Below are 19,021 nucleotides of genomic sequence, written 5' to 3' on the forward strand. Positions count from 1 at the left end.
TGCAGCTCGCCGACCGTGGCCCGTGTTTGTTACAACACGCAACTGAACGTCGGAGGTTTCAAGCGTCATCTTTAGGTTACAATATCTCAGGATGTAATTAACATTTTACAATGAAACAAACGGCACTGATTACGTATTTGTTTATATGTTCAGATGTGCTAACAAAAGTAGCGTGGTTCTATTTAAAAAAACGTAGGTTTGTGTTAAAAAACATACTTCCGTGGATTTTTGTATGATTTGTATTAAACAATTACACTAGCCCCTCTCCTCACGTTCGGTCTGTGGAATCGGTTCGTCAGTATTTGATGTGGTTTGCGAAATATAGCCAGCGGTAACGTTAGGTGACTCACCCTATATACACTCCTGGAAATGGAAAAATGAACACATTGACACCGGTGTGTCAGACCCACCATACTTGCTCCGGACACTGCGAGAGGGCTGTACAAGCAATGATCACGCACACGGCACAGCGGACACACCAGGAACCGCAGTGTTGGCCGTCGAATGGCGCTAGCTGCGCAGCATTTGTGCACCACCGCCGTCAGTGTCAGCCAGTTTGCCGTGGCATACGGAGCTCCATCGCAGTCTTTAACACTGGTAGCATGCCGCGACAGCGTGGACGTGAACCGTATGTGCAGTTGACGGACTTTGAGCGAGGGCGTATAGTGGGCATGCGGGAGGCCGGGTGGACGTACCGCCGGATTGCTCAACACGTGGGGCGTGAGGTCTCCACAGTACATCGATGTTGTCGCCAGTGGTCGGCGGAAGGTGCACGTGCCCGTCGACCTGGGACCGGACCGCAGCGACGCACGGATGCACGCCAAGACCGTAGGATCCTACGCAGTGCCGTAGGGGACCGCACCGCCACTTCCCAGCAAATTAGGGACACTGTTGCTCCTGGGGTATCGGCGAGGACCATTCGCAACCGTCTCCATGAAGCTGGGCTACGGTCCCGCACACCGTTAGGCCGTCTTCCGCTCACGCCCCAACATCGTGCAGCCCGCCTCCAGTGGTGTCGCGACAGGCGTGAATGGAGGGACGAATGGAGACGTGTCGTCTTCAGCGATGAGAGTCGCTTCTGCCTTGGTGCCAATGATGGTCGTATGCGTGTTTGGCGCCGTGCAGGTGAGCGCCACAATCAGGACTGCATACGACCGAGGCACACAGGGCCAACACCCGGCATCATGGTGTGGGGAGCGATCTCCTACACTGACCGTACACCACTGGTGATCGTCGAGGGGACACTGAATAGTGCACGGTACATCCAAACCGTCATCGAACCCATCGTTCTACCATTCCTAGACCGGCAAGGGAACTTGCTGTTCCAACAGGACAATGCACGTCCGCATGTATCCCGTGCCACCCAACGTGCTCTAGAAGGTGTAAGTCAACTACCATGGCCAGCAAGATCTCCGGATCTGTCCCCCATTGAGCATGTTTGGGACTGGATGAAGCGTCGTCTCACGCGGTCTGCACGTCCAGCACGAACGCTGGCCCAACTGAGGCGCCAGGTGGAAATTGCATGGCAAGCCGTTCCACAGGACTACATCCAGCATCTCTACGATCGTCTCCATGGGAGAATAGCAGCGTGCATTGCTGCGAAAGGTGGATATACACTGTACTAGTGCCGACATTGTGCATGCTCTGTTGCCTGTGTCTATGTGCCTGTGGTTCTGTCAGTGTGATCATGTGATGTATCTGACCCCAGGAATGTGTGAATAAAGTTTTCCCTTCCTGGGACAATGAATTCACGGTGTTCTTATTTCAATTTCCAGGAGTGTAATATAGAGTATACACTATGTGATCAAAAGTATCCGGATACCCCAAAAACAGACGTTTTTCACATTAGGTGCACTGTGCTGCCACATATTGCCAGGTACTCCATATCAGCGACCTCAGTAGTCATTAGACATCGTGAGAGAGCAGAATGGAGTGCTTCGTGGTACTCACGGGTTTCAAACGTGGCAGGTGATTGGGTGCCACTTGTGTCATATGTCAGTACGTGAGACTTCCATACTCCTGAACAACCCTAGATCCACTGTTTCCGATGTGATAGTGAAGAGGACATGTACAGCACAAAAGCGTACTGGCCGACGTCGTCTGTTGACTGATAGAGACCGCTGACAGTTGAAGGGGGTCGTAATGTGTTATAGGCAGACATATATTCAGACCATCACACAGGAATTACAAACGGCATCAGGATCCACTGCAAGTACTATGACAGTCAGGGGGCAGGTGAGAAAACTTGGATTTCATGATCGAGCGGCTGCTCATAAGCCATACATCACGCCGGTAAATGCCAAAGAGCGCCTCGCTTGGTGTAAGGAGCGTGACCGAGCAGACCACATGTAGTGACGGACGGGGACTGTCGAGCACTGTGGAGGGGGTTGTAGAAAATCGCATGAAGTCAGTGAAAGGAATCACTCGTGAGCTTCAAAGTGCTGACAGCAGTCCAGCTAGCAAAACAACTGCGCATAGAGAATGAAAAATGATGACATGTAATTGCCTAGGTGCTCCTCATAAGCTGGGCCCGTATCTAAGGTGGACGGGTGGGGGAGGAAGGGGGGGGGAAACGGGGGTATCTGCCTTGGGTGACAATTTCAGGGGTGCCAAATTCATTTTTATTACACTACCGGACATTAAAATTGCTACACCACGAAGATGACGTGCTACAGACATGAAATTTAACCGACAGGGAGAAGATGCTGTGATAAGTAATTGATTAGCTTTCAGAACATTCACACAAGGTTGGCGCCGGTGGCGACACCTACAACGTGCTGACATGAGGAAAGTTTCCAACCGATTTGTCATACACAAACAGCAGTTGACTGGCGTTGCTTTGTGAAATGTTGTGATGCCTCGTGCAAGGGGGAGAAATGCGTACCATCACATTTCTAAAATTATATCTTCTGTGCTTGAAGGAAACCACAGACATAGCATGTGTTTAAAAATGTACACTGTGAGAATGGGAACAGGGTTGAAAACAAGAACACAGAGGTTGTGACGTAAAAAATCATTTATTTGTAATCCAACTTGGAAGTAATTTTACATTTTCATAAGTAGCCACAGCAACAATATTTCCACACATTTTCTTGTTCTTCTTCTTGAGTCGATGGAGAGAAGGACACGTGTAGAATTCAAGGTCTTGAGTAGCAGCAAACCTAAAGATTCGATGCATCCATGAGCCCTTCTCCTTCCCCTTCACGTAGATGATGGTATCCGTGTGGTCGAATAATTGAAGCGATGTCACCATATCTGTACAGGGTATGCCATGATCATCCCAGTCAATTCTATGGTAGAAATGTGTTAACCATTTTGCACTCTTCCATGTCTTAGCACACTTCGCACACTTGAAAGACCTAAGTGATGCAATGTTTACTGAGAATGTCTTTATTATTCCTGCATCTTCTGTGCATGCTAAAAACGGAACATATTTAAGTATGGACTGTCTACGCTCACCATCATACACACCCTGAGCATTCGCAATGATGTTCACACCTTGAGACGTCATTGTAAAATGCTCTAGGTGTGGTGCAGCACCTGTTCATTTGCGCAGCTTGTTTCACAACACTGGCGAGTGGGCAGTAGTAGATCACACGGTCATGTAGAACAAGAGCATACACGGCAGTGTGTTCTGTGGAATTTGTCGAAGATTCAAATTCATTTCGCATGTCTATCAGTCCAGACTTAATTATTTTGTTCTGTTTCGAGCAGTCTATTACGATGATCCGTGATAGCTCTTTGAACTTCCATGGGCTGAGTAGACAACCTCCTCCTTCTTCTTCAGCACTTTCATAGTAAGAAGCGAGAAACCTTGCATATATGTCATATGGGTAGAAATATGAATTCAAGTCGACTCAAGTAGAGTTAACTTGCATTTGTCGGACACGGTGGAATCATTTGCTATATTCCCTCGTCTATCAATCTGAAACGTAAGTATGATGTTTCCAGAATGAAATTTTCACTCTGCAGCGGAGTGTGCGCTGATATGAAACTTCCTGGCAGATTAAAACTGTGTGCCCCACCGAGACTCGAACTCGGGACCTTTGCCTTTTTTTCGCGGGCAAGTGCTCTACCATCTGAGCTACCGAAGCACGACTCACGCCCGGTCCTCGCAGCTTTACTTCTGCCAGTATCTCGTCCCCTACCTTCCAAACTTTACAGAAGCTCTCCTGCGAACCTTGCAGAACTAGCACTCTTGAAAGAAAGGATACTGCGGAGACACGGCTTAGCCACAGCCTGGGGGATGTTTCCAGAATGAAATTTTCATTCTGCAGCGGAGTGTGCGCTGATATGAAACTTCCTGGCAGATTAAAACTGTGTGCACCGACGGAGACTCGAACTAGGGACCTTTGTCTTTCGCGGGCAAGTGCTCTACCATCTGAGCTACCGAAGCACGACTCACGCCCGGTCCTCACAGCTTTACTTCTGCCAGTATCTCGTCTGGTATCCTTTCTTTCAGGAGTGCTAGTTCTGCAAGGTTTGCAGGAGAGCTTCTGTAAAGTTTGGAAGGTAGGAGACGAGGTACTGGCAGAAGTACAGCTGTGAGGACCGGGCGTGAGTCGTGCTTCGATAGCTCAGATGGTAAAACACTTGCCCGCGAAGCCAACGGTCCCGAGTTCGAGTCTCGGTCGGTGCACACAGTTTTAATCTGCCAGGAAGTTTCGTAAGTATGATGTATTTAGGTGTCTCTAGCTGCGAAGATGTTCTAATAGACCTTATTTTACTGCTCGCAGTCAGTAACACTGGGTACTCGAAAAGCTTCCACGAGCGACATGTCAGTGACAGAAATGTACCAAAATTCAGGACTCTTAAAAGCTTCAAATGCTCCTCGTCTGATACACTGATGTGAAGCATTTTCCATACTATCTTTCTGATTGTGATCATTATCTCCTCTTGAGCTCCTTGAATGTATGATTTATTATCTGTCGCACTCCGCACCACAATGAGTTCCTGTTTAGCGTTCATAATAATGTGCCTCATGTCCTCAAAGTACTCCATAAGCATTTTTAGAGGTATGCATGCAGTAAATCGCTTATACTCTGCTCTGTCCTGTGTGTCGTCTATGAATCATCCCGAAATTTCTAAACTATTCCAATCTGCACGTGATGCAGAGTTGATGCTGTGCTGACACTGCGTGTACAGTCGATCTCAGACCCACTGACTTCATAGAGTATCTCTTGGAACAGGAATGTCGTTCTTATGAAATGTGGTTGAAGTGTAAGGTTTACGCGAGAAGTATTCCTGAGGTATAATTCTCTCATCATTCTCTACTGGACTGATTATATTGAGTGAGGGCGTCATTGCGGGGTTTCAAGCCAACTGACTTAAGAAACTCATAGTTCGCACACGTTATCACTTAGCAGTTTGGTAACGTAGTGACATTCTGTAGATTGCGACCGCTGGTTTTATGCTGTATGCCCGTCTTGCCTTGGATGTAATCGTACAATGATTTCCTCACCACGAAAGTCCACAAGGTGTTTAACCTGGTGCACAATACGCAGCGTCAAATAATCCAATACCTGAGCTGTCACTGGAAGGTATACTGCATCGGCGGTAACTGCCTGGAGAGTTACCACGACACGTCACTCACAGAAGACGTGTGTCCTACAATTTCCGGCACTATCAGGACTTTAATACACAGCGCTGTGTACAACTATGTATCATGTTTCTCTTGACGTTTACAAAGAAGGAGAAGGACACTGTATAAGGAGGAGCTTTAACCAGTCCTTCATCAGTTAAAGTTTAGATGCAATGTCGTAAACTTTGATGTTAAAAGAACGATCATCTGTATTGCATGCAAATTGCTTCCCGCCAATTGATTTCTGTATTGATGAATGTAGTATTGCACTGAGTGGACTGGAGATGTACAACAGCATCCCAAATATCACCGAGACTAACAACAAACTGCACCTGGATATTAATTGTGAAAAGGTATTGTGTAAATAGAACCAGGTGCATACGATATCGACAATTTAAATAAAGTCTGAAAACAGTCTGGAAAAGGTATTTAGCTATGTGCAGACATCAATACACTTAAATCTGAAATAAGGACTGTAAATGCAACGATTTACTTTAACCAGAAAGGTTCAATAGGGCGCCCACTGGGTTTCACGAAAGGGCACGTTTGAAGAAGGAACGTAGTAAATTTTACAAGTCAGATCAGACTGCGGACATATTTCCCATCAGTACAATCCTTATCAAGTGTAACATTGCAATGAACTCTTATCTCAACAACAGTCTGATTCATACTATTTATGGATTCATCCCCTCAGTTGCAATGGGGTTTTAGATTGTTGAGACTCCTGCCGATTCAATGTGCCTTCCAGTGACAGCTCTGACATTGGATTATTTGGCACTCATTCATCATCATCTCCCACCAATTGCCCATAATCTAGTCTCACAAGTCAAAGACCACTTCCTTCGCTGAGTCTCCTCTATCCCCACCTCCTTACCTCCTGAATCCCTACTCATCACCGTTGAGGCCACCTCCCTATCAACCAACATCCCTCATGCCCATGGTCTTACCACTATTGAAAGCTATATTTCCCAAGCCACCTACCTCATTCCTCACACACCTTACTAACTATATCCTAAAACACAACTACTTCTCATTTGAAGGGGAGGTACATGAACAAATAAGCAGTACAGCTATGGGCATCTGCATGGCACGCTCCTATGCCCACCTTTTCATGGGTCATCTAGAAGAGATCTTCCTAGCCTCTCAAAACACTGAACCTCTAGTCTCATTCTGGTTCATTGATGATATCTTCATGATTTAGTGCCAATACAACCTATCTTCGTTCCTTCACAACCACAACACCTTCTCTCACAACCACTTCATGTGGTCTTCCTCAACCCAGCGTGCCAACTTCCAAGATGGTGACCTCCCCTTCTATGATGCACCATCTGTACCTCTGTCCACAATAAACCCAGCAACTAACAACAGTACCTGCATTTTGACGGCTGTCATCCCTTTCACACCAAAGAACCCCTCACATATAGCCTGGCCACCTGGGAATAGCATACCTGCAGTGACAAAAACTACCTTGCTCAGTATGTGGATGCTCGTTAAGGCCTTCACAGGCAGGCACTATCTCCAGACATAGTCCACAAACAGATCTCTCATGCATGTGATTTCTCCTCATAACCCCAATCCTCCCAACACCCCCAAAAACCAGCCACAAAGGAGTGTCCCCTTTGCCATCCAGTACCGTCCTGAACTGGAACAACTGAACCATATCCTTCGACAGGGCTTTGATTATCTATCACTGTGTCCAGAAATGAGGGATATCCTACATGCAATACTTCCCACTCCTCCTAAAACGTGTTCTGTCGCCCACCCAACCTCAAAATCCCAGCCCATCCCTGTGCCACTCCAAATGCCAATCCCTTGTCACAAGAGGTCACATCCCTGTGAAGTAACTAGGTGCAAAACTTGCCCAATCCCCCACCAGCACTTCCTATTCCAGACTTGTCACAGGTTTATCCTACCACATCAGGGGCAGGGTCGCCTGTGAAAACATCCATGTCATTTACCAACTCTGCTGCAGTCACTGCACAGCTTTTTATATTTGTATTACTACCAACCAGCTGTCCTTCAGGATGAATGGCCACTGTCAAACAGAGGCCAAGTAGACCATCCTGTGGCACAATATGTAGCTGAATGTAACACACTTGATTTCAGCGGCTGCTTCACTACCTGAGCCATCTGGATTTTTCCCTCCACTACCAGCTTTCCTGAGCTGCACAGATGGGAGTTATTCTTACAGCACATTCTACAGTCCTGTAATCATCCTGGCCTCAACCTTTGGTAACATATTGTTTCCACATCCTCCACCCAACAGTTTCCTCTGTCCTCTCATCTCCTCCCCATTTTTGTCTCCCACCCAGTTTATTTGCAGCCCTCTCCCAACGCATCTGCCCGTCTTTTTCTGCTCCTCTCCTTTTTTGTTCCTTTTTCTCCCATCTGCCTAGTCCACAGTCTCCTGATGCTGCACCTGTTAGAAGTCTAGTCCCTGCGCACTCCACCAGAGAGTTTTCATCTCTCTACCCACATGCCATCCTCGGGTAGCCAGGTTACATGGGAGGGATTTTTTGGTCTGAAAGGGATGACAGCTGTCAAAATTCAGGTCTGATGGTGGTGGTTTGAAGCAAAGTTGACAATTTCGCTTCGCCTGGATGTTATTTCTGGAGCATATCTCCGAATGAAACTATTAAAACGTTCGTTCACATTTTGAATAAAACCGTCCAAAGAACGCTCCAGCAAATCAGGTTTACTCAAATCGGTAAAAATGGGGGTGAAGGCATCGATAACGACTTGTGGAAAGCGGGTCTCTAACGCCGAGGCGTGCAGTGCACACTCGGATTCACACGTTCACAGAATCGTTACTTTTTAGAGTTCTAGCATAATATTGTGGGGAATAATTCTTCAATGTATATACATTCGAATTTCATAATGAAGAAAAATTCGAGATTTTTCGACCGTCAGCCTGTCGTTCCTACAGCAGTCACGAAGATCTACATCTGCGTGATTACTCTGCTGTCCACAATAAAGTGCACTTTCAAGCTGTCTGTCTACTGTTCCACTCTCGAACGGCGCGCGGGAAAAACGAGCACTTAAATTTTTCCTTGCGAGCCCCTATTTCTGTTATTTTATTGTGATGATAATTTCTCCCTATGAGGATGTGTGCCATCGGAATGTTTTTACATATCGGAGGAGAAAACTGATAACTGAAATTTCATGAGAAGATCCCATCGCATCGAAAAATGTCTTTGTTTTAATGATTGCCACTCCAGTTCAAATATGATGTCTGTGGCACTATCCCCCCCTATTTAGCGGTGATACAAAACGACCTACCCGTCCTTTGAACTTTTTCGATGTCACTGAAGCATACTGTAGTTACCGAACGGCTTCAGTTATGTATTCGGACATAATGGATCGATAAGGAAAATCGACTGTGGTTTCATTGCAATTTATTGTGCATGCACATGACTCAGTGTGATTGCCAACCACATGTGTTTTAAGCGTATATCTCGGAATACAAAATGTTTTCTCGATCCTTAGCGGATGAGATACCTACCTGTTTCGTTTTCGTGCCGAAAGCTCAACAGACTGCGGAGTTGGTCAGGGGTAACCTATACACTAAAATCTATCTGTCTAGCTTTCGGCTTCTTTCCCATAGCCACGATCTCGCTTCTATTCAACAGCTCACCTAGGCTTTCATCGGCTTCTTCCAGTGACGAACTGGCAACATGATCTAACGCACACCCACGTGTAGCCTGTGGTGGAACATGGCTGGTCACAGCCCTGCCTGTACACGATGTTCTACTTACACACACCTTCACAATTTACATTACAACTTTTTATGCTCTGCGTTTTTACACTCGTTACTGCATGTCGATGCTAAACCCTCGCAGTCCAGCTTGTATTCCTCTTCACAATAGTAACACCAGAAGTGTAACTGCGCAGGCTTCCACGGCCACAGTCAGTCGACATAAGAGTTTTCTGGGTATGGTATCGCGCGTCATACTGTGTAAAATTCTGCTGTTGGAGAAAAACCTACGTTTCGGTCACGGTTGCAGAGGCCTTCTTCTGGGTCTACTGGTGCGTTCTGTCTATGCAGTGTCCCTTATATTTTGTCGTTACTGTTCACTGCGCATGCCATTACGTCATAATTTTAAAAAGATAGTCAGTTTCATTGGTCACTTAAGGAAGAAGGAGAGGGAACTTTATTTTAATAGGTCACTGCAGTGAAAGAAGAGCGTAACCTCTGTTATCTGTTGGCTTTTGTGTTGTGTGCCGTGATTGGTGGCCACCGTCGACTGATAAGTTGGCTGCTGTTTACCAAATGCTGGACGTCGGCCGCGCGGCGGCAGTTGCTCGGCGGCAGTGCTCGGGCCTCGTGTTGACAGCGCGCTCTGTTGGGCTCCGATTGCTGGCAGCCAAGGTGGGGCAAGCCTGAGTCCATCCGCCCTGTTCTTGTTATTGGGGTGTTTAAGTATTTCGATGGCGTCTCTGATTTTGCGTTTCGTCATAACCGGCTGGTTGGCCTGTGTGTTGGCCACACGCTTGCAGCCAGCCCTGGTTGACAACCGGTCACTGCACCAACTCCGATAACGTCGCACACTGGTGAAGCAAAATTCCAGACAAAACTGTTAAGGGAGCGTTGGCAAAATTGGTCAAAAATTATAAAAGAATTTTTGGCACCAAATAGTTCTGTAGAATGTTAGAAATACTGTCTCCAATTTTCACAGATTAATTCGAACTACAAATGATAGAAAACTGTCTTTTTTCAATCACTGCTCAGCGCCACTCCCACTTTTCTAGACGACATTCTTCTTGTTTGCGATGTTTTATTACTTCCTGCTGTCATAAAAGCATCGGATCAGTACAGAACGCTGTGGACCCGTTTACATCGTGTTATCATTGCTTTCCGCTAGCTATTTTTGGCAGCTCTTATTGTCTGTGGTGCAGAAATATAAACATTTCAGTTCTTCTGTTACTGTGAGAATTACGACTGTGTTCAGGCTTTCTTTGTGTGATTTACTGTATAAAATGCCAAGATATAGCGGCGAAGTGCTTAAGAAATTGGTCAAAGCTCGCCATTTACGTGTGAATATCAGCATCTACAAGTGAGTGAACTATGTCAGCAGAAGACAGTTGTGAAGATAAGACGACGAACAGTTCACAGAAGAAACCTGGATCTAGTGTAGAGTTTCAGTCGACTAAAGACGAAGTGAATAGTGCTTTTACGATAAGTGATTTAGAAATTATGTGTTCTATTATTAGAAATTCTTGTGGATGTGGTAACTACGGCAATAAATCTTTAAGATTATACGACATAATGACAGAGACGGTATTGTATGTATTATGCACTTGTTTTGAATTGAATGTCAATTTTACACCTATCACAAAACATCACTGCTAAGAATTGGGTGTACAGAGCCAATATAAGATTATGCTGTGAGATGAGATGTGTTGGTGTTAGAAGGGAACTTAGTAATTTGTTTTGTACAGTAATGAATATGTCATCTCTGTCTGCCTCGTACTCTGCACTAAACAATCATCTTCTGAACAGCCTGTGAAGGGTGTAGCCGAAAGGGCAGGCCAGAAACATCAGATAAAAGGGAAACAGGTACACGAACGGCAAGAAGACCAAATGTGTGGTTATGGTCAGCAATAAGGTACTAGTTTATGGTGTAAAGCTTTATAAAACTTTTATGTGTATTTCCCAGAATTTTCAGTGAACAAGGAACATTTTCCCCTGAACCATTGGAGATAGAAAAGTAAAGTTTTCTGGAGAATTTGTTCATTGTGTAACACAACTTGGTGTGGTACAAATTTTTTCTAAGTGTATTTATGTCAAAATTATTTACTTTTCTGTGAAATTGGAGATACTTTGTTTCATATGGGTAATTTTTTAAAATAAACTGCAAGGGCTCTAAAACTGGTGTTAAAGAAAGCTTTTGCTTGTCTGATTACTAAGAGTTCCTTATCAGAGTATGAAAGTTGTAAGTAAGGTAACTTTTGTGAAAATGTTCCTTGTGTGACAGCATGTCTTGCGAAAAGTTCCAATAATGCCATAATCTAATTTATTGAGAAAAAAATTTGCAAAAGGTTCAGAATGTAGCCCATAACATAATTACCTCACGTGCAAAGTTTGGTTCTATTATCTTTCAAACACCAAAAACCGTCTTAGATTATGTAAACATGTCCATTTTCTCCTATGTCCCCCATTAACCAAGACGCTTCAAAAACTTATACCCTCGCCTACATGTCGTACTTTGAAACCTGATCTTTGCAAAACTGCGCCAAGAATGGCCCAGGGGTTGACATGGGCGGAACGGCGGCCCCGCTCGCTGACGTCACATCCACGCTGTGGCTGCAGGCGGGAAGCGGCCGGCCGACACTCTGCTGGAGCTCTGAGCTGAAAGCCAAGCCGGGGGCGACAGCCCTATCAGTGGCGCAGGTGAACGTATTTACCACTGGCCTTAGAAGCTCTTTATCACCTTGCTTACTACAAACCAGGGGCAGTGGCAAGGGAGGGGGGGGTTGACCATGGGAGGTATAGCCCCACCCCCAATGGAGTATTATATTACACTAGGTAAAATGACTTCAGAAATCAGCGAGTATATGACTTCAACAGATTCAATCATTTTTTTATAATTATGTAGCAATATAGGTTGCAACGTATTTCAAACACATTTAAAAATAAAAAATAAGAGCGGCAAATAATAAGGTATCTAAATCAATCAATATCATTTAGCTTAAAATGGGCGTCTTATTATTTATTAATATACATTGGATGTATATCAATGTATGACTACCACATACAATAATCAATAAAGTTAAATACGCCAGGTATGCCTACCAATACTTAAATTCCTGACCCCAGACAAAAACTTCGAAATCGCCGGACATCTGGGTCAAATTGTATTAATTTCCTGGGCACACACATTCTGTAGACACGTTTTTACCCTGAACTCCAAAACAGTTACAAAAAACTAGTTTAAGCAACACCAAATTTTGCCAATTTGTCGGTGGTGGACCCCAACTCTCCTTTTGTTGAGCGATAGTCCATTCCCCCAAACCCCCTGCCCCCCCTCTCCCCTTGACCAAATTCTAGAATCGCCCCTGCCGCAAACAACTAATTTTATTTCTATTAAGATACTCGCAGTCGTTTCTCTGATGAGTATGAACACAGTTTTTACGTTCCTAAGTCTACAGTCTCGATACGTCAGCTAAAAAGTCAGAGAGGTGTAGGAGGGTGTGCTGGAATGTAATGCTGTCGAGTCTGAATGAAATGAACTTTATGCAATTCTACATCAATATGTATTTCTCAAGATGGTCACTCTGGCGATGAACATATTTCTCCCAACGAGAGATCAGTTTGCTGATACCGTCACTGTAGATTGTCTGACTATGTTCAGGGAGGCACAACCACACCCCTGCGTGCGCTACGTCATCTCAATGCAAGTGAAGTCCGCGAAGGTGTTCTTCGAGTTTCGGAAGCAGTTGAAGCTGGAGTGGTGCCAAGTCATGCACGTATGGAGGATGATGGATGTCAGTGAACCCAGATTGTTGCAGATGTCGCAGTGCTCGAGTTTGGTCAGGCATTGTCATACTGAAGAAGAGCATGCTCTGTGCGAGGACGAACAGTTAGAATTTGTGCTCTGGCTTTTCTGGGAGTCTCACCGTAATCTTCTAGAGTCTGTGGTGGTATGAATTCCAAATTCACCACACCATGAACATCCCACAAAGCCATGAGTCTGATTTGCCTACTGAAGGAAAGGTCTTGTGCTTTTTGCTGTTGGTTATCCTCTGCAGCGGAATTCCATTGATGACATAACGAAATAATTAGAAGTCAGTGCCTTTCTTCAGCAGTTTATGCCTATCGTATTATTTGCGAGTGTCAACAATAACATTCACACAACAAAATGCCATTGTCATGTGGTTCATGTCTGTAAAAAATTGCGAGGGCTGTTCTGAAAGTAAGGTCCTATTGGGTGCGAGATGGAAACCATAGTGGAAAGCCGATGAAGCTTTGCACAGATGTGTTGGACAGCATCTCTAGTAATCTCGTCGATCGCGTCACGTCGCTCTTTTCAGTTCTGAGCGCACAGTGGGCACGTATAGATGCCTACATCAACAGCGTCTCCCGCCAAGTATGGGGGCCTAATGAGATATTTCGCCTGATGTCACGCAGCCCACACAACATAACTGTTACACGTTTCCTTCTTCGTGACAATTCTCGGCCGCACTCTGCAGGGGCAATGAAGACGCTCCTGCAGCGTTTTCGATGGCAAGTGTTTGATCACCCACAACACACCCCGTCATTGGCTCCCACAAAGTTTCCTCTACGCTCACTTGAAACACTGGCCATGAAAACAACATTTTGGCAGACACAACAAGCTGCAGAATAGCACAGAGAGTTGTCAGAAAGCAGAGGCGTCTGCCTCCTATGACGAGGGTACTGGAAAATTGGTACAGTGCTACGACAAATGTCTAAGTCTGAGCGGCGACTACGTAGACAAGTATTTGGAAGGTTTAAATAACTGCTGAGAATAAAACATTTCTGCTTTTCGCAGTGGTTTCCATTTTACGACCGATCGGAACTTACTTTCGAATAGGCGTCGTAGTATCAAGAAGCGAAACAACATGACGTGGCGACAGGGGAACAACATGTGGGTGGTTTCGTTTCGCGGATGGACACAGTCTGGATTTTTGATAACTGAGACGTAGTGATGCGATTAAGGTAACTTGCCTGTGAATCCGCTTCAAAAAATCCGTATTTCTGTTTTTCATCTTAAATCGCTCTTTAGATATTTTTGAAGAACACGTTGGTTAAAAGAACTGAATTGGACATCAGGAAGTTGTTTAAAAATCAACCTACAGGTATCTCAGTCCATGTCCACACCCGCATCCCTGCCGCTTCGACACGTCAATACAGTCATCACACTCCTGTTGGAGAAACGTATACAATATAACTGTTTCTCAAGTTGACATACCTGCCAGACGATATGCTGTGCAATGCTGTTATGATTCCATTGTGTATTTCTAGTTTTGCGAACGTCGATTTTTTAAAAACTTTTCTATAGTTCGAGTTACTGCTATTTTGTCATTCTCGAAAGTTATTATGCCTGAAACTCGTTTTATGGTGGGACAGTTAGCCGGTGTGGGGTTACTACAAGACAACCAGTGTTGGCAATTGGTTCTGTGAGAGTTGTCAAACCTGAATAGTCAGTCCCTAAGGCAACAACAACACCAGAATAACGAGCAGAAAGAAGGAAATGAGATGAGAAGATAAGGAAAACGTAAACCAAGAAGATTATGCAACTGGAATGTATTTGGCACCACAGAGACAGAGGTGAGTTACGGATATGAGCCAAAGAAGTGAGGGTCGCAGATGTAACGCCCTCACTGTCGGCTGTAGCCGTCATGCACGTAGACTATTCCTTACAGATGAAAAACGATCTCACATGGAAACATAATATTGCTGTTTGCATACGGGAGTAGTTGTTATATGTCACGAAACTGGAGGTACACTATGTGATCAAAAGTATCCAGAGACTCCCCAAAACACACTTTTTCATATCACACGCATTGTGCTGCCACATTCCGCCAGGTACTACATATCAATGACCTCAGTTGTCATTAGACATCGTATGAGAGCAGAATGGGGTGTTCCGTGGAGCTCATGGTCTTTGAAGGTGGTCAGGTGATTGGGTGTCACTTGTGTCATACGTCTGTACGCGGTATTGCCACACTCCCAAGCTTCCCTAGGTCCACTGTTTCCGAAGTGATAGTGAAAACGTGAAGGGACACGTACAGCACAAAAGCGTACAGGCTGATCTCGTCTGTTGACTCACTGAGACCGCCGACTATTGAAGAGGGTCGTAATGTATGATAGGCAGACATCTATCCAGACCATCACACAGGAATTCCAAAGTGCATCAGGATCCACTGCAAGTACTAAGTCAGTCAGGTGGGAGGTGAGAAAACTTGGATTTCACGGTCGAGCGGCCTCTCATAAGCCACACATCACGCTTGTAAATGCCAAACGACACCTCGCTTGGTATAAGGAGCGTAACATTGGACAACTGAACAGTGGAAAAATTATGTGTGGACTAACGAATCACGGTACACAACATGGCGATCCGATGGCTGCGTGTGGATACGGCGAGTGCCCAGTGAACGTTATCTGCCAGAGTGTGTAGTGCCAGCAGTAAATTCGGAGGCGGTGGTGTTACAGTGTGGTCGTGTTTTTTATGGGAGGGCTTGCACACCTTGTTTCGCGTGGCACTATCACAGCACAGGCCTACATTGATGTTTTAAGCCGGCCGAAGTGGCCGAGCGGTTCTAGGCGCTTCAGTTCGGAACCGCATGACTGCTACAGTTGCAGGTTCGAATCCTGCCTCGGGATGGAATGTGTGTGATGTCCTTAGTTAGGTTTAAGTAGTTGTAAGTTCTTGGGGACTGATGACCTGAGATGTTAAGTCCCATAGTGCTCAGAGCCATTTGAACCATTTTGATGTTTTAAGCACCTTCTTGCTTCCCACTTTTGAACAACTCGGGGATGGCGATTGCAACACGATCGAGCACCTGTTCATGTTACACGGCCTGTGGCGGAGTGGTTAAACGACAATAACATCCCTCTAATGGACTGGCCTGCACAGAGTCTTGAGTCATGAATACCTCTCTTCAGTGCAACACTCCGTGAGGAATGGGTCGCCACGATCTTGTAAGTCATTTTCAGTCAGGTGTCCGGATACTTTTGACCTCACAGTGCATATGCAACGTACCGCAACTCCGATTCGGGTGTATAATCACCGACTTGTAGGCAAGGAATTAGTGTGGCATTCGTGTTTTTCTCGGCTGCGAGAGGTAAAAGCGAAATCGTGATTCCACGCAAGACGCCAGTCGATCTGGGAAGCTGGGCTCATCGATTACGGTCAACGACCCGGCCCTGTAGTCCTGATTTCCCCCGTGCGATTCTCACGTCTTCGGTCCACTAGAAAAGGTCCTGACGTGTCGACGACTCCTGTTGGACGAGGACGTGCAGCAGGCAGCCGCAGTCCTGCCTGTCCACTGTGGCCGCCCTCCGTCGACCTGCTGCCGTCGGCTTCTCTGACGTCACTGCGGTATTGATGTTGGCCTCTCCTGTATATGCCCGACTACTGGTTATATCTACGTATCAGACGGAGCAGCCACAAACATCTACACTGTAAATGCGATTAAATTTCGGGTTTTCGTAAATAATTAATGTTGTCGTTTTGCGCAGTGGATAACAGTAATATGTTGTTGCATAACCGAAGACAAGGTGATTAATAACTGTTTTAAATATTAGTTATTATCATAACTTCCTATTTCCCACGTTAGTACTTATCCGCACTGTTTCTGATTTCGTATTGTTTCTGTCCGATTTGGAAATGAAATGTTAAAAAAATGGTTCTGAGCACTATCGGACTTAACGTCTGTGGTCATCAGTCCCCTAGAACTTGGAACTACTTAAACCTAACTAACCTAAGGACATCACACACATCCATGCCCGAGGCAGGATTCGAACCTGCGACCGTAGCAGTCGCGCGGTTCCGGACTGCGCGCCTAGAACAGCTAGACCACCACGGCCGGCAATGATATGTTAAGTAACTTTTAATTCACAATTTACGCTTCGTAATATTTCATAATCGAACCTTCCGTCACCCAGAAATACAATCTCCAGCTTGCCTATGATTATCATTTACCAATACGCATGCTACTGTGGAAATCACTTCAGTTTTTTATTAACAACATTTCATAATAATTAAGTGATCATGAATGATAGCATGTTGTAAATAGAGAAAAGGAGGGTTGATCCTAAAATTACTCTCAGCAATTACGGCGACTAAAATATCCATGATTTTTGTAGTTCGTCACTCAAAGGTACTATAACAAGGGATGTGGTCTCTCACTATACTGCAATACAGTTGTAGGCAACAAATTAAACCCACATACAGCTTTGCACAAATTAATTTATTTTCTTACAAGTCGGAAAAGAAAAAATGACTCAACTAACAGTCAAAGAGTAAAAACTTCTACCTAACGTCCGCTGCAGTTGCATGGAGTAAACGAAGCACCCATCACTGGCTACTCCCACGTTCCCACACAGTAGCCCCCTTAAGGTGCGGAGCACCCAGGATAAATGGGTAATTAAACTTGACTTGTCTCCCTGCTCTCCTATGGACGACTTGCTGCTGCGAGAATGAGGGAGCCAGTGTGGGCTGTTGCGTTGTGATTCCATGTACTCTTGCCATGGGTACTTCTGCCATATCATGCATAATGAGTTTCAAACGTTGGTCCTTCTCCTCCTGTTGAGTATCATCATACTCCAGTTCTGGTAAGCCCCATGTTGGTTTTACTCCTTCTGTGGACATACAAATAGTTTTGTCGTTCTGCGAGATGTCCTTAGTATGGCTGTTGCGTCATACTATTCGGTATGGTCCAATATATGGAGGTTGTAGAGGCGCTCTGACTGACTCTGTGGGGAGCACGACATGTGTACAGTCTGCGAACGCCTTATGCACAATAACTGGTCGCTCACCATATCTAGATACCGAAGGCCTTCTGATTGTTTCTACATGCTCACGGATTACATGTGTCGGTCATGAGAGTTTTGTTGGCTTTGGTGATGCGGCGGCGGTTAGGTAATATGCCGGGATTCTCAGTGGTTCCCCATACACCAATTCCGGCACTGAGTCACCGATGTCCGTTTTGTATGCAGTCTGTAATCCAAGGAGAACCAATGGTAATGCTTTCGTCTAGCTTCTCTGATGACACATGAGAGCTGCCTTCAACGTCCTGTGCCACCTCTTCACCACACCATTGCTCGCTGGATGGTAGCTTGCTGTATGGTGGTGCCGGAACCCACATAAATTAGCTAGTTCGTTGAACAGACTAGGTTCGAACTGGCGGCCTTGATCTGTTATGATACAAAGGGGGCACACAAAGCGAGCTAGCCAATGAGACACAAACGGCTTTCTAACGTTTATGCCGCTATGTCAGAGGTCGGAATGTCCTCCGCCCATCTCGTGCATCTGTCTAGCACTGTTAACAAGTGTCTATAGCCATCGGAAACGGGGAGTGGGCGCATTAAGTCCAGATGGACACGGGCAAATCTTGATGGACAGCCTGTGGAATTCCCATTTTGCACGTGACCGTGTCGTCCTACTTTGCAACGCTGACAATGTAGGCATGCGCGAGTCCATCCCCTGGCGTCCTTTGTAATTGATGGTTACACGAAACGTGCTGTCAGCAACTTGATCGTGGCTTTTGCCCCTGGGTGTGACAGGCCATCAACACTGTCAAATGCCGCCTTACGAAATTCTTGTGGAATGTATGGGCGCGGCTTCTGCCGTGATATATGGCACCATAACTTAAGCCTTCTTCCTGGCACGAGTATCCGCTGTAAGTGTAGCCCTGTCGTGCGCTCCGTCAATTACTTCTGTAGATCCAGATCTGCTTCCTGTGATGTTACGAGTT

Source organism: Schistocerca americana, chromosome 11, assembly GCF_021461395.2.
Source record: "Schistocerca americana isolate TAMUIC-IGC-003095 chromosome 11, iqSchAmer2.1, whole genome shotgun sequence".
Lineage (NCBI taxonomy): Eukaryota > Metazoa > Arthropoda > Insecta > Orthoptera > Acrididae > Schistocerca > Schistocerca americana.